The following is a 16373-nucleotide window of genomic DNA, read 5'->3' as shown; positions in this document are numbered from 1 at the left end:
TGTGCATTTTTTAAAAAGATTTTATTTATTTATTTGACAGACAGAGATCATAGGTAGAGAGGCAGGCAGAGAGAGAGAGAGAGAGGGGAAGCAGGCTTCCTGCTGAGCAGAGAGCCCGATACGGGACTTGATCCAGGACCCTGAGATCATGACCTGAGCCAAAGGCAGAGGCTTTAACCCACCAAGCCCCCACCCAGGCGCCCCTATTGTGCATTCTTTCGTTACCTCCAAGGTTGAACATTCGTTAACTTTTATTGGGTGTGTGCACTTCTGTTCATGTCCTTTGCCTGTTTTTCTGGTGTACTTTTTCTTAATATTTTATAAAGTCTGCTTGTAAAAGAAAACTATTAACCCTTTATCTTAGTGTCAAAATATTTTTGCCAGTTTATCATTTGCCTTTTTATTATTTAGTGTTTCTTTAGATACAGGAGAATTTCTTTTATTTTGTGGAAAAATCTCATTCTTTTTCAGAACAATTACTTCCATTGATGTGGTACTTAGAAAATGTTCAATTGTGACATTTTCTTCTTCGTTTAAAAGGCTTCATGTTTTACTTTTGTGCTAATCCATCTGTAATGTATTTTAATATCTCCAATGAGGCTGTAACTTCAATCTCTTACAAATAACCAATTTCTCTACCACTTTTTGAATAACTCACACCTTCCTCCATTAGTTCCTTATGATCTATTAAATACAGAAATGTCCTGGGGTCTCTTTAAGGTTAAGTGTTCTGTTCTGTCTATCCATTTATCAATTCTTATACCCAGAGCATAACATTTGAAAGCAGCTTCCGGATCTCCTTTAACATTTAAGGCTCCTTTCTCTTCCCGTTATCTTTTCCCCAGATTTCCTTACCTCTGTTGGCATGTTAATTTCAAAAGAAGTTTAATGTGTTATGCCATTTGTTTTAAGAGAAGCAAAATACAGGCACCTGGGTGGCTCAGTGGGTTAAGCCTCTGACTTTGGCTCAGGTCATGATCTCAGAATCCTGGGATGGAGTCCCACCATCAGGCTCTCTGCTCAGAAGGGAGCCTGCTTCTCCCCTCTCTCTGCCTGCCTCTCTGCCTACTTGTGATTTCTCTCTGTGTCAAATAAATAAATATAATCTTAAAAAAAAAAAAAAGAAAAGAAAAAAAGAAAGAGAGAGAAGCAAAATCCCATTGTTTCCATGGAGGCTGGTTAGTTTTCACTACCTGGAGTTCTCCCAGCCTGCCTCTGGGGCTTTTCGGTGTCCCTGCCTCTCCCCTTGCCCAGAATGCCCTTCTCTTCCCCCCCCCCCCCACCTTATCACCTGGGTAACTCTGGCCACTGTTCATCCTTCTGTCTCCCATCCTCCTTTCCCTGTGGTCACCCCCTCCAAACTGTGAGCCTCTTAGGAGCAGAGGCAGAATCTTGTCCTAATCCTCTGCCCTGCAGTCCAACTTCCAGCAAAAGGGCTGAATAAAAGAGAAGGTTTAAAATGAGGTGGAGGGGCGCCTGGGTGGCTCAGTGGGTTAAGCTGCTGCCTTCGGCTCGGGTCGTGATCTCAGGGTCCTGGGATCGAGTCCCGCATCGGGCTCTCTGCTCAGCAGGGAGCCTGCTTCCCTCTCTCTCTCTGCCTGCCTCTCCATCTACTTGTGATTTCTCTCTGTCAAATAAATAAATAAAATCTTTAAAAAAAAATAAAAATAAAAAATAAAATAAAAAATAAAAAAAAAAATAAAATGAGGTGGATGTGGGAGGCTCACTTCACCCTTGATCTTGAGCGGACGCTAGAGTGCCTTTCTGAACTCAGAACCCCCCCGAGGCCACTTCCTAATCTCCAGTCACTTGAAAAGCCTTCCATCAAATCCATGCCTTGCTCTCACCTCCCGCAGAACTGCTGTAACACAGCCCACGTGAAGGGATATTATGAGATGGTTTCTGTGAAGGACCCAAGTCGAGGGCTTATGGAACTGAATCTTAATTCTGACAGCACGAAGTGTGAACAAACATTACCATGCTTTATTGCTCCAAATCTGTTGCTGAATTCCTTGTTTCTGTATGAGTCAGAAGCCCAATAAACAACTTCTGCAAGGTTCCAACAAACACTTTGTCATCCCGGAGGTTCTGAATGATCCGTAGTCTTTCTCCTGATCCCAACCCCAACCCCAGGAATATACTTTCCGTCTAAAGCATTAAACCTGAAAGTCTGTCCATACCTTTTAGGGTCATCGGAGGCATTTAAGAAAAGAAGAGATGCTTGAAGTCATATCCGGAGCGGAAATAGGCAGCCTTAAGATCAAATAATTGCAACAGCATCTCTCTGTGCGGGGAGCATGAACACTGAGGGAGGGGGCTGTATGCTTATTTTCATATCTATCTCCACGTAGCTTCCAATTTCAAGGATGGAGGGAGGGGCTTACTCTCAAAATGGAGTGACTGTCTCGTTGGGAACAAGTCAAACTGGAAATAGAAAGGGGGCCATATTCCTCTCCAGTGACGCTCTCCACCAAAGATGCTTAATTTGTCCTGGGTAAACAATCATCACCCCTTCTGAATCTGCACTTCTACCCCGTGTTAGCAAATAAGTGGTAGGATAGTCCCTTGAATGTGCGTGGGTGTGTTGAGTGTTCAAATCTGTACCAAGATTTTATGAACAGGCTACTCTATGCTCTGGTCCTATATATAGGCCGAGGCGCGGGGCCCCGCCTGAGCGGGAGGATGGAGAACGCTGCTCGCATTTATCACCCAGGCCCACACGCCCACACCCAACTGTCACAGAGCCTGAAATTCCTACCATTAGAGTTGCTACTTTTGGTCGAGGCAGAGGGCTTCAAGAAAACCCTTGCTCAAATATAAATATAACAGTCAAGAACGCTTCCGTGACACTCAGTTGCAAGCAGCATCCTATTTCTTTATTTTTCTATTGCAAATAAAAAAGGGCTGGGTGGTTTTAGAAGAAGAGACTAGGGAACTGGGATTCGTAACTTGACAGCAGTGAAAGCTGGCAGACATCACGTCCACTGAGCGATGAAGGCTGACATGATCAGTGATGCCATGTGGGTGTCACGGACCGTCTGATGACAGGATGTGATGAGAAGAGCACTTCACCCTTGTGGGATTTTTTTCCCCAGATCCCACAACCCCAGTCCAAGCATGAGAAAAATATCTGACAAACTCAGTTTGGGAGACATTCTACAGGATAGTTGGCCACTACTCCTTAGGACAGTCAAGGTCATGGAAAACTAGGGAAGACAGAAACGCTGTCCTAGACTGGAGGAGACTGGAGAGGCTGATTAAATGCTATGTGGCCCCTTTGATTGGATCCTGGAACAGAAAGAGGGCATTAGTGGAAAAACTGGAGACATCCAAATAAAGTTGGGGGTTTAGTTGGTATAACGAATCAACGGGCCCGAGCAATTCAAACCTGTGTTGTTCCAGGATCAACTGGACGTGTGGGTATGGTCCCCAGCCATCTGCCCCGGGCTGCAGTTCCATCGGAAGTGAGCCTGGCTAGCTGCATGAGTCTAGGCCAACCGGTCCAGGTGCTGGCAGGCAGTTAATGCCCTGTGCACCCCTCCTTGCATGCCAGGCTTAGTAGTGGGGGGTCACTTGCCTGGGCTGTAAGAGTCACGCACAGCAGTACCTGATCATTCTCTGTCCTCCAGGTGACCAGCCCTGGTGGTCCAAAGTGTCACCGTTCATCAGATAGTGCCTGCCGACTGGGTTGGGTCTTCACTATTTCAAGATCTCCCCTCCTTCCCTCCAACCAGCCTTAGAGCTCCACCCCGACCACTCTCTTCCCCTCCCCTTCAACCCATGGAGCCCTCCTTACCCTAGCTGGGTTGAGTCCTGTCTCCTAGATGATTGAAAACAAAGGCATCTAATGCTCCTCTGAGACAGAAGTCCAGACATCCAGAACACAGAACCTGGTCCCTCTTTGGGAGAAGGAAAAAAAAAAAATACCTCTCACTCTTTCCGATGAGCTTACAGCTGAGAAAAATAGACATAGTTCGTTCTCAAGCTGGTGATTCTGCTCCATTAGATGTTCAGTATATGGCATGACATGTTAATGGGAAGAAGTGGCACCAGGTCCCGTACTGCCTTCCACCCCTAAGAGGGAGATGGAGAACAAAAAGACGGATAAGTCCTCTCCATAAATGGTCAGCCAGGAGAGCTTCCCAGGATGTCAGTGGGACTAGCCAACAGGAAGCACCATGGGTTCTTTACTAGCTTGGACTACTCCAAGGTGGGACCACTCCGCATAGAAATAAGGCTCGCTGTGTCGGAAGAGAATCTTAAAATGTACATGAGAATTGTCTCCCTCGATATGAGTCTACACTAGACTACCCTGTGAGGCTTCTTGTCCCTCCTTTGGAGCTATGCATGAGCTCGCTCTAAGGGCCAGGTAGTCACAGAATCCAGAGTGCCTGCCATGCTCATGGCAGAACTGGGAAAAAGGGGTCCAGCCTCAAGGATTCAGAGATCATGGGGTCTGGACCACCCAGGTGCTACTCCAGACAGAACAACACCAACCTGAGCAAAAGCAACGAGGGTGCATTGGGGCAGATAGTTCTAGAGCATGAGCCCCCTTCCACTGGACAAGGTTGGGTTTCCCAAAAAAGACTGGGGCTGGGGAAGATTTGCATAGGAATCTCTGGAGAAGGAGGAACAACCTGAGAACCAGAGGAGCTGGTTAGAATTTGGGGGCATGTTGCCTAGGGTGGTGGGCACTGCAATCAGGTCATAGATGATTCAGAAGTTGGTCTGGTCTGAGAGGGGTCACGGTACAAGCAACAATCCCTTTGCTCTGGGAGAAGGCAGTAGAACAACCCCTAGGAACAGCTCAAGGATTGATGTTGGGGATTGTTGTTGACTGCATAGCCTCCAGGCTTCATTGTCTAGCCCTCCTGGGATTCTAGAAGGATCTAACACACTTGGATAAATTTCTTTCTGCTCTAAGGGGCCAGACTTGGCCTCTGTTACTTGCCATTAAGAACCCCGACTGACACATGTTAACTCCTTTCATCCCAAATTTACATAGATAAATCACCAGAAAACGATTCCTTTGAACCTAGAAACAGTAAACGAAAGGGACTTTAGCAAAAAGAGACTAAAAATGTGGTTTTGTTTCCTCCTTCCACAACGCATATTAAATAAGACCATCTTACATTACTTCGGAGCCTCAGAGACTCAGAAACCACTCGCAAGCACATGAAGAAGGTTTGTGAGTTCATTATAAAACCATTTGCTAAGTTCGGCCTGTGGTTTTCCTCTCAAAATGAAATGTGAAGAATGGGGGAGGTGAGTTCTGTCGTGTGTTGCTGCTAATGTTTTTTTGTTTTTTTTTTTTTTTTTTTTTTTTTTTAAGATTTTTTTTTTATTTTTATTTATTTGACAGAGAGAAATCACAAGTAGTCAGAGAGGCAGGCAGAGAGAGAGAGAGGGAAGCAGGCTTCCCGCTGAGCAGAGAGCCCGACGCGGGACTCGATCCCAGGACCCTGAAATCATGACCTGAGCCAAAGGCAGCGGCTTAACCCACTGAGCCACCCAGGTGCCCCGCTGCTAATGTTTTTAACCAAGGATCTGGAGTTGTTTGATATTTTTGGCTTCATAATGTCCATGTCCAGTCCCGTTTTGGACATAAAGCAAGGTTGGAGTCCAAAGGAAAAGTGTTTCTGGGCTACAAGATACTCTGTTGGTCCAAAGTAAAAAATTAAATTCCGGAGGTCCCTCTTTTTCCCATTCTTTGGATTTGGCTTTTTTCGTGCAGCAAGCTGTACTTTCCTGTGGTTCTCTTGTTTTTCCTTCCCGCCTTGGTGCCAGAGGCCAGTATCTGCCTCAGTTTATCACCAGGTTTTGTTCTGTGCTCTTGAGCTCTTGACTTCCTATTCCTTTCTGGACCTCTGGTACTTCAGAATGGGGACTAGGCACCAGAAAGAAATCAAGGTGTTGCCACTCAGCTCTCGGACACCCAAGGATGATGTCGTTCCATTTCCCATCTCGCCCACACCCCATCACATGACATTGAAGCCAACAGACAAGGGGTTCCCATGGCTGACATAGCAGACTTGGGTATTGTGCTCCCCATTCAGTTCTGAAGTTTCAAAATTTGAGAGAGAGAGAGAGAGAGATCGATCAAGGGTGGTGACAGTATTATTTTACCCTCTATGGACAAAGGGCATTCTTCAGCACAGGCTGGGAATCCCTACCAGTAACAAATACCAATGTTACTTTCTTTTTTTTTTTAAAGATTTTATTTATTTATTTGACAGAGAGAGATCACAAGTAGGCAGAGAGGCAGGCAGAGAGAGAGGAGGAAGCAGGCTCCCTGCTGAGCAGAGAGCCCGATGCGGGACTCGATCCCAGGACCCTGAGATCATGACCTGAGCCGAAGGCAGCGGCTTAACCCACTGAGCCACCCAGGCGCCCCCCAATGTTACTTTCTTTATGCAAGGACAGGTACAAACTTTTCTGGTCTCTGTACACTCGTGTGTGTGTGTGTGCGTGCATGGTGTGTATGTGTGTGTGGTGTGTGTGTAACTGATGTGTGTAACTGGTGTGGATAAATGGTGTGTGTAACTGGCTTCTCATTGAACTCAGGTTTGCCTCACTGTATCAGATGTTCAGCCTCTAAAACTGACAGAATCTGCTTTTTTTTTCCAGACTCCGTGTAGCCTGTGTGGCCCCAGGCTCAAACCCAGGATGACCTCCTACTTCTGAACCTTCAGATCCCGAACAGCCGTCTGTGATTGCGGAAGGAAGAGTCATGGGGAAGTTGTTGAAGGCAAGAGATATTTTCAGCGAAGCTCCCCAGAAACTACATAGGAAGACAAATTAGGGAGTCTTCTCCTGCTTAACGAAATTTCCTATAAAATTCATCAGGCCAACTTGCTATTTTGCATGATCTGTAGATAATGGATTACACTGACCCCATACCCAATGGAGTAAATGATTACATAAAAAGGGGGTTGTTAGGGTGGCCCTAAACCAATATGATCGGTGTCCTTAAAAGTAGAGGACATCAGGACACAGAGAGCAAGGAAGACATCAGGCATGTGCTCACAGAGACAGCAATGGGAGGGCCCAGCAAGAAGGTGGCCATCTGCAAGGCAAGGAGTGAGATCTCACAAAAGAAACTAACTTACCAGCACCTTGATCTTGGACTTTAGCATCCAAGACTGTGAGCAAATAAATTCTGTCATTTTACCGCCCACCCAGTCTGCAGCATTTTGTTAATGGCAGCCCGAGCAGATGGAGACAGGCTCAAGGTGGTGAAAACCCAGTCAAGAAGCAGAGTGAACTTTAGTCCCCATGCCCCAATGTGAAAATCCTTTAACAAATAAAATGATTTACTTAAGGGTTTTGAAAAAGCCCCTGCTTCAGAGCTGTTAATGTGTAATGGGGCTCTGATTTACTTACTATTTCTTCTCTGTTGAATCGCCTGAGGGGTTATGCACGCACACAGACACAAAGAATGTTCCCTTCATTTCAGGTGCCTTTTGGTTCCATTCGTATTTACAGCAAAAGGTTCCTTTGATCCTAGGCAGCACTGGAAAATGATTCAGGGTCCCCTGTAGAGCCACTCTCTACTCATCCCAGAGGAAAGCTAAAACATCCCTCCTTATCTGCCTTGATTTACCCAATATTCACATTTCCTATTTGAGACACACACGAAGAATGACATTCTGAGAAAAACTCGACTTCTTCAGGTGGACCAAATTCCATTTAAAACAGACCCTTGACTAGGAATCACCACCTTCAAGGGTAACTGAAGGGCATCCCTCCCACTGCTCAAGGAGGGGGCCACCTTTTTACTTCTTCATGCTCTCCCCGCCTCCCCCTTACCCTCCTCTGAGAGCCTGGAGCACCCTCTGTCACTTTGCATTCTGAAACGGAAGTGAAATCTGGGTAGGAGCAACGTTTTGCTCGACAAGCTCATTTCCCCTTTCCTCCCTGCCTCGGGAGGGGACACTCACCGAGTTCCCACTGGGCCTGACCTCCGGGGACACTTCTTAAAGCAGAGGGAACAAGAGCCCCTCGATCATGAAGACAGGTTTGCAACTGGTGGCCCAGGAGCCAAGGTCTATTCTGGGCAGAACACGTCTCCTGCAGAAAGGGCTAGACTCTGTCATGTCACTGCTGGAGGGAGAGGGAGACAGGAGGAAGGTCGCTCCATGACTTTCCAGCAGGCAGAGCTCAGGCACTACCTGGTTAAAATAGTAACTGCTGGAAGTGGCGGTGACATAATCCATGTGTGCGGTCACAGCCAGGGGCGGCGGCGGCCGGGGGCGTGGTGGGGGGTGTCGGTAGTGGTGGAATCACATTCTGGGTTCTCCATCTCCACTCTGGCTACGGGTGGGCCTCCATGATGATTTTTGTACCCTGTGCAGTTCTAGAACCCAAACCTGAGTGTTCTGAGAATGTGGGTTTCTGTTCACTAATGTACGTGCCACGTGCTAGCTGGATTTATCAAAAGTATGCCTTGGTGTCTTCTTTGGGATCATCTTGGTAGTTTCCAGGATGATTACTGGGTCTTTGTCAACACATGCCCAATTGGCAAAGATTCCAATCGTGCCCATAAAGACTAACCTCAAACCTCTGAGCTTCATGCCAAGTGAAGTCAGCAGCCTGTACCAACTGTGACGTGGGGGGCTCTTTCTGTCTTCCAGCAGCCAGTTTAAGTCTGTGGGTCCCCAAGCACCCTGAAATGAGGTATGGAGACCTGGAGTGGGGAGCGAGTGTCCATCTTCTAAAAAGCCCCCACAGAAGGGTACGCTTACCCCTTCCCAATGCAGCACAACTAAGTCCTTAAAAGGAAAAACCTTATTCTTCAGTCACCATTGAGAACAAGCTTGCAAATTTCTGGGTAAGCCCCAATATTATTCTCAAAGCTTCAGATATGCACCTAGCCACAAAAGCAAATATTATATACATGAAATGGCAATGGCTCCTTGAGAAAATTTCCGCCACTAACAAGCAAGAAACCAGCCAGCACGGGAAGCACTGAAATGAGTACGACTTTCGCCCCAGGGAGGAAAGGAACCGCAAGGGACTCCAGCCAGAGGTGGACACTGGCTCCCAGTGCAGCCAGGGGGAGCTGGGGCTCTAGAAGAGGAAAGGAGGCAGGGCAGTGGTTCCAGCTGCGGGGAATCTTCGAGTGACAACCTGGGAGGGAACAAGGACTTGCAGCCGGCCGTCCGGACCAGAATGAAGTAGGCTCCTAGGGCGAGCTGTTCCCAGCTCGCTCTCCACTTCACGGCACCTTTTCAAAGCAGGGCCTGGACACCTGGTCACAGAGATGGGAGGCTCAGAAAGGAGGGTATGGCTGTTCCCCTACCTTCTAGCTTTCCAGTCTTCACTCTCCGCCCGTGCTGCCCTTGACTGGGCTGCATTTTCAGGAACGCCTTATGGGAAGCAGGAGGAACCCAGGACCCAGCCCCCGGCTTACCAAGGCAGAAGGGTTCTTTAAGGAAGGAAATGAGTATTCGACATGTCGGCTAGTTAAATTTAAATTTAAAATAATAATAATAATAATAACAACAATGATAATAAAGAAGAAAGTGTGTATGGACTTAATTTGGAAGCCCCTGAATTTAATTTGTCCTTTATTAGAAAGTTGGGTTTTCTCCCCAAAGCCAAGAAACAGATCCTTTGCTGGGAATCTCCACTCACAGAGGGAGCAAATGGCCACTGAGGCAATCACATGCAGATGGGGCTGGATGGACAGAAAATGGTTTGCCAGCATTTCAGCTAACATCAGAGGCTAGTGGCTGGTCAGTAAGAGAACATGCCTTTGTCGACAAAGGCCTTGGACAGATCTGAAACACACTGAGGTCTTTGGACAGAGGTGGGAGGAAGGGGGTCCAGTGGGAGAACATATTCTTATCTGCCACCTCTGAACCCAAATCCCTGTTACCTCGAGAACGTGTCCTTGGAGACTGTGAGGGCCTGATCATGTCTCTTTACATGAATCTTTTTCAGGCCACATGCTCCAATCTCCAGTCAACCTCTGCCCTGTGGAAAGAGAGGGGGGAAGACATGATTCTTAAGCCAAGGGCCTCAACTAGCTATCTTTGGTTTCTCTCCATAAATGAGAACAATTAATTAGATGGTTACAAATAATAGAGGGAAAGTATTGTTACTATTAGCAAATTATATTGGATATAATAAAATTACACATCATAAGGCAGAACTTGCTGGATTTCTGCTTCATGTGGTGGTGACCTGACACTACAGCAGCTCTTTTTCCAGAAGGATTGTTCCTTTCTGCTTATACAGGCTGCTTGATCAAACCCATCCTGAACTCTCTCCAGATAGAGTACAGCAGAGCTAGACCCCAGGAATGAAAAGAATGCATTCCAGCTCAGACTCGGGACCTTATCTTTTCAAAAATGAAAATAAGACCAACTGATTAAATCTCTCAAGTTTAGTTCAATCTAGCCTCCCAAATTTTGGAGCACTAGAAACATTGCTCAATATCCCAAAAGAATGATTTCTGAGGTTAAAAAGTTAAGATTTGTATAGAAATAGAGTTGGGGGGGGGGCATAAGAAGTGGATCTGCCCAATGTCAGGAGGAAAGATGGCATCCCAGTGTGTTGGGCTCATCCTTGTTAACAAGTGTCCGGCAACGTGCCTAAAAAAATGTTGCCATTTCTTCTGAACTTGAAAATAAAGTTTTCAAAAGTTGGAAAGTTTTTGATATTTTTGGTTTAGGGATTTGGGTAACAGTAGAATTACAATCCTGATCTATTAGGTGAGGCTAGGGCCTGCCGTCCAAAGTCACAGACTCTCTGGAGGCTGAGTATGTGGAAGGGCAAGGACTAAAAGTCCACATTACAGGAAGGTCCTGTCAGGACCCTGCAGACAGGCCACCCACCCAGCTATGAGAAGGAAAGCAGGATGCACCCAAGTCCTCTGAGATTAGCTGGTTTCAGAACATTCCTCTGCCACCTAGTGGCGTATAGAGCATACACTTCAGTCCCACTGAACTTTCTAGGAGCTTCTATGAGAACCAATCTGCAAGGCTTTGATGGATTGTCTTTATTTTTACCTAAGCAATTTCAAAAAATACCTCGTGAGGCTCATCAGAGAGAAGATCAATGAGAATGGACTCTGAGCCTGTGCTGGTGTGTTGGGTGATGAACCCAAACCACTTTGCAAGGATTCTGTGCCTGATATCTTGTAGCGGGTAACAGCTTGTTCTTTCGTGATAACATGATCCACAGCACAAAGACTACACACACACACACACACACACACACACACACACACACACCCCACACTCTTCTTGTTATCTTTATAAATAGACGCAAGGAGTTCTACAAGAACTCTGTGACTATGCCTTTATGATTTGTACTACTTTGGGAATTCTTTTCTAAGGATAAGGCCAAGTCTTTAATTACATCATGCCATTTGCATGATTGCAGCCTTTCGCCTACAGCCTATGACCTTGCAAAGTTCCCAAGCTTGGAAGAGCCATATTCAATGCTGGTGTCCTGAATTCTCTATGTTACAACAGCTAACATTTGTTCAGTGCTCACACTCTGGGACAGTGCATGGAGCACCCTGTGCTCATTATCTCATTTGAATCTCATGACAATCTCTCTGTCATCTTCATTTTGCATATAAGGAAACTGAGGCAATTAGATCAAGCAGTTGGATCAAGTGATCCAACCCAGGAGGTCTGATTCCAGAATGTACACTCTACTCATTTCACCACAGCTTCCTTCAAGTTCATATCGGATCTCTGCTGTTGAGTTTTTGATGGTGCAAAACTTCTTTCATTTTTCATGTTGGTCAGTTTGTCCAAGTGTGTCACTCCCCACAAATACAAGTTCTTGCACCAGAAGAATGCCAGCTTTATTCCAGGAGATGGCTGTCCTATTTGCATTGCATATCACATGATGTCAAGAACTTCCTAGCACAAAATCAGTGGCCTGGAAATAAACAACACATGGAAAGACCTGTTGCACATTTCTGAAAAGCAGCTCTGGCTTAAGATTTCCCAGAACCATTCCAGGCAAAACACTTGTCAGTGGGAAATGGTGTGAGGACCTGAAAACAAGCCCAGATCTGAAGACAAACACTGAGCCCCTTGTATGTAAACGAGCAAATTAGGAACTTAACTTCACTGATTACTAAAACCCAAAGAATGGGTTTTAGTAACTAGAAACTAGAAAACAAAACAAAACAAACATCAAAACTCTAAACCTTAAGCAAAATGTGACAGCATAAAAATAATACTTCAATTTAAACATTTTCATGTGCACAGAGGGTGGTTTCTTAATGATTTGATATAAACAAAATGATTCAGTTTTGTGCTTTTCAATTTTTTAAAGCCACTTGAAGTTTTGATGTTAAGTGTCACTAATTCTGTTAGATGTTCTTGTCATTCAGGGTGCTCCTTAAATCATCTGAAATTCATTTGTATTTAGAGAAAGTAATGAGAATGGTCAAAATTAATAATATTAAGGGGAACACACTCCAGAAAAACTTGTACTTTCATCACGTGAGTTTGTTTAAAGGATTTTCATTTTTCCCCCATTTTCCTCTTTAATGATTAGGTATCAGGCAGTAATTTAGTGCATTCATGTGATTAATCTATAGATCTCTCTACTTGAATATTTTTTGTACTTTCTATGCATCACTTTCAACAGATAATTGATCCATGTCCACTAATTAGGTTAGAGTATGAAATGTTAATATGTCAGCAACTGTACTTGGCCTTGAAATCTTGGGTCTACCTGGGCAATATTTTTATTTTACAAAATGGAATGAAATTTAGAAATGATAAACCATACTCCTGTCCTACCCAATGAACATTAAAGCCCAGAGAGCTATTATAAAATGGGTGCTGGCAAATCAATCAACCAAAGCAGTCAACACAAAAATCTTTTGTGTGTCATCATGATTTTTAGCAGAATATCTGCCAAGGGAGGAAACAAAAAATTTTCAAATATAAAAATATATTTATAAGTAGAATATATAACTTAAAAAATATAACTTGAAGCAGTCCTAAGACAGTGTGGTTTTCTACTGTGTATTAAAATGTGATGCAAGGGGTGCCTAGGTGGCTCAGTGGATTAAAGCCTCTGCCTTCAGCTCAGGCCATGATCACAGGGTCCTGGGATCAAGCCCCACATGAGGCTCTCTGCTCACCAGGGAGCCTGCCTCCCTCCTCTCTCTCTGCCTGCCTGCCTCTCTGCCTGCTTGTGATCTCTGTCTGTCAAATAAATAAATAAAATCTTCTAAAAAAATAAATGTGGTAATAAAACTCTGCTTCCTTTCAGTTAAAATGTAGCCAATTATCAAAAGGCAGTCCGCTACCAGGACAAGTCTTTGTCTTTGTGGAAGCCAGCGTCTACTTCCATATCCTCCTAGCTAAGAAACTGGCAAGGAGTGGAAAGCTTTCCTAGAGACTCTAATACATGCAAGAAATACATGCCATTTTTGTATAATAATCTAGATGTGGTTTTCTTTTTCAGTCACCTATAGAGTAAATTGTACCTTAGGCTGCACAATTTGATCTGAACTACCCAGAGCAAATGTGACCAGTACAGAGATTTATTGTGATCTTGTTTATGGGCCTGTGTTACTTTTTCCTTGGCATTGTGTAGTTGGGTCTTCCAACTGCTTAGACGAGTAGTAGCTAAGAGAACACTGAATAATTTATAACTCACTCACTTGCTCGACAAGTGGTGGTGGTGTGTTCTTTTCTGTTTCCTCACTGTGCTGGGACAGAGGATCTTGTTGAGGGGGGAGTGTGGCGTCCAGACTGCGAGCACGCACTCCGGCAGGGGGCCTGGGTGCAAATTCTGACTCTGCCGCTGGTTAGCTCGGTGACCTCAAGACGGTTGCTTAAACTTACTTAGCTTGTTCCTCTCTAAAATAGGTTTTTTTTTTTTTGGTTGTTATTTTGTTTTGTTTTTTTGCATGAATGAAATAAGTTAACAAACACAAGTTATCTAAAACAGTAACTGATTTAGGAGTAGTGTCTGCTACTCTCATGAATACAGCCAAGAATTAGCACGTTGGAGGGGAAGCATTTGGTTCTGCCCTGGTGTAAACCCTCGGAAAACATAGGTAAGTGTGAAATTGTTCCTCGTCCATTGTCGGGGGTGTTCGGTTGCTAGTGTTGTCATATTTATTGATTTTATTAAAACTGACCTGTTCAGGGCACCTGGGTGGCTCAGTCGACGGGTGTCGGACTCCTGATTTCAGCTCAGGTGGTGATCTCCAAGTTGTGAGATCCAGTCCTGTGTCTAGCTGGCACTGGAGCCTGCTTGGGATTCTCTCTCTCCTTCTCCCTCTGTCCCCTCCAACCTCTCTCACACCTGCTCTCTCTCTAAAAACAAAAACAAAAACAAAAACAAAAACAAAAACAAAACCTAAATTGACCTGTTCAAGGCCACGATCAATACCTCCGAAGCTCTGATCTCTAGGGTAGCGTAGGAGCCCTGGGCTCTGTAAGGCGCCCGTGGGATCGGCTTGTTTGATCTGCCTGATCCGTGTCTTCTCAATGTGCCGAGTTTGGTCAGACTCCAGTCTAGGCCATTTCTTGGAGACGTCACCCCTGCTAAGCACCAAGATTTCTCGCAACACGTTTCCATTGGGCTTCCATGCTTCCTAGGTTTACCCAGACTCCGGTCCTTTCCCTCGTGGTCATTAAAATAGCGGTGTGGTGGGAGGATGCTTGGGGGCAGGTTGTCAGAGACCGGATTTCCTAACGGGGCCCTGTGTTGCCTTACACGGTTCCCTAGGTCCCCGCAGTCTAGACCCAAGTCACTTTAGTGTCGTCTTGTGTCTTATCTTATTCACATTCTAACCTCCTTTTTTCCACTCCCTACTCCAGTGCCACTGAGGCTGCGGAAAACACAGAGCAGGACAGCTCACGGCTCCCTGGCATGCCGTCTCCGTAGCTGAAAGCCACCCAAGCCAGCACTCTGTTTGACATCAGGTGACAACCGGTTTCCAACTAAGAAAAAAACAATTCCTCTCTTTGGGGTAAAAATATTTTGAAATAATTCCTCAACTTGTTTTGAAACTACCCTTAGCCTGAATGTATTGCTTCATGCTCATGTTTTAATCTTCACTAAAAATGTCCACTGTTGGTGTGCCCGGTATCTAGAACAGTGCCGGGTGCACTTGACAAATATTTGTTGAATGAATTGAAGTGCAGTGGGCACGATTACATAAGGTTGGAAATATGAGGTTGTTTGAAAAGAGATGAAAAATGGCATCAAGATCCCCTGATACAAAGAGGGTTCGCTGAACTCGAGCCACAGAGTTTACTCACTCACTCTGATCACACATGTATTCATTTAATAAACACATACGGTACTTACTTTAATCCTGCTCTTGCTGTGCTCTGTCAAATAAATAAATAAAATCTTAAAAAAAAAAAAACTATGAGGGGCTCCTGGGTGGCTCAGTAGGTTAAGCCTCTGCCTTCGGCTCAGGTCATGATCTCAGGGTCCTGGGATCGAGTCCTGCATCGGGCTCTCTGCTCAGCAGGGAGCCTGCTTCCCCCTCCCCTCTGCCTGCCTCTGTGCCTACTTGTGATCTCTGTCAAATAAATAAAATCTTTAAAAACAAACAGAAAAAAAAAAAAAACCCTATGAAATAAATGTTACACATTTCTTCCCACATACCCGCAGAGATCTATATACCTCTTGTTTTTCAAACTTCATTTCAATTCCTAAGATCTGATTATTCGGCCCTAAAGAAAGGAAGTATTGGCTACATTAGTTACTATGTATAAATCACCTATAAAAGTGCTTGGCAGGGGTGCCTGGGTAGCTCAGTCGGTTAATCGTCTGCCTTCGGCTCAGGTCATGATCTCAGGGTCCTGGGATCCAGCCCCCTGTGTCAGGCTCCCTGCTCTGCATGGAGTCTCCCCTTCCCCCAACTCGTACTCGCTCTGCCTCAAATAAAATCTTTTTAAAAAACTAAGCCTGTGCAAAATAAACGTTTGCTAGAATGTAGAGCAAGTGGGACTCGTGCATAGCTAGTGGGTGTACAAATGGTACAACCACATTGGGAAAGTTGGATAGTTTCTACTAAAAATAGCCATGTGTGTATCTTGTGACTCAATTATTCTAGTGCCCGGCATATGTGCACTAAATATACATCCATTTGCTTTGCCATAGACGTATACAAGCTTATCATTGCAGCTTTGTTCCTAGGAGCCCCAGACTGGAAACTTCCCCAAAGCTCATCAATATTAGACTGGATACATTGTGACTAACCCACACAATGAAATACTATACAGCAAAGAGAATAAATGACTTAGACCAACACCCAACAACTCTGATGATCCTTTAAACAGGATGTTGACTCAATACCTCCTACCGCAGTGCCTCTGTGTTAAGTCCCGAAAAGTGAGGTAAAGGAAATCGATGCTATTAGA

General features: G+C 45.0%; 1 long non-coding RNA gene across 6 annotated transcripts; it reads right to left on the bottom strand.

Annotated features, from left to right (window-relative positions):
- Positions 1-2854: 2854 nt before the first annotated feature.
- On the bottom strand, positions 2855-14421 carry LOC131830668 (uncharacterized). Of its 6 annotated transcripts, none has more exons than XR_009353266.1 (6): positions 14132-14421; positions 9881-9978; positions 7941-8869; positions 7384-7513; positions 3797-4074; positions 2855-3639 (listed from the first exon to the last, which is right to left on the bottom strand). It is a non-coding gene; the product is annotated as an uncharacterized LOC131830668 (long non-coding RNA). The 6 variants fall into 6 exon arrangements; XR_009353267.1 differs by having other exon boundaries at positions 2855-4074; positions 7941-8070; positions 8172-8869; XR_009353265.1 differs by having other exon boundaries at positions 2855-3288; positions 3389-4074; positions 14132-14420.
- Between the last annotated feature and the right edge of the window lie 1952 nt (positions 14422-16373).

Source organism: Mustela lutreola, chromosome 4 (genome assembly GCF_030435805.1).
Source record: "Mustela lutreola isolate mMusLut2 chromosome 4, mMusLut2.pri, whole genome shotgun sequence".
NCBI classification, from domain to species: domain Eukaryota; kingdom Metazoa; phylum Chordata; class Mammalia; order Carnivora; family Mustelidae; genus Mustela; species Mustela lutreola.
The sequence above is the reverse complement of the archived record's forward strand: the minus strand, read 5'-3'. Positions and strand labels throughout refer to the sequence as shown.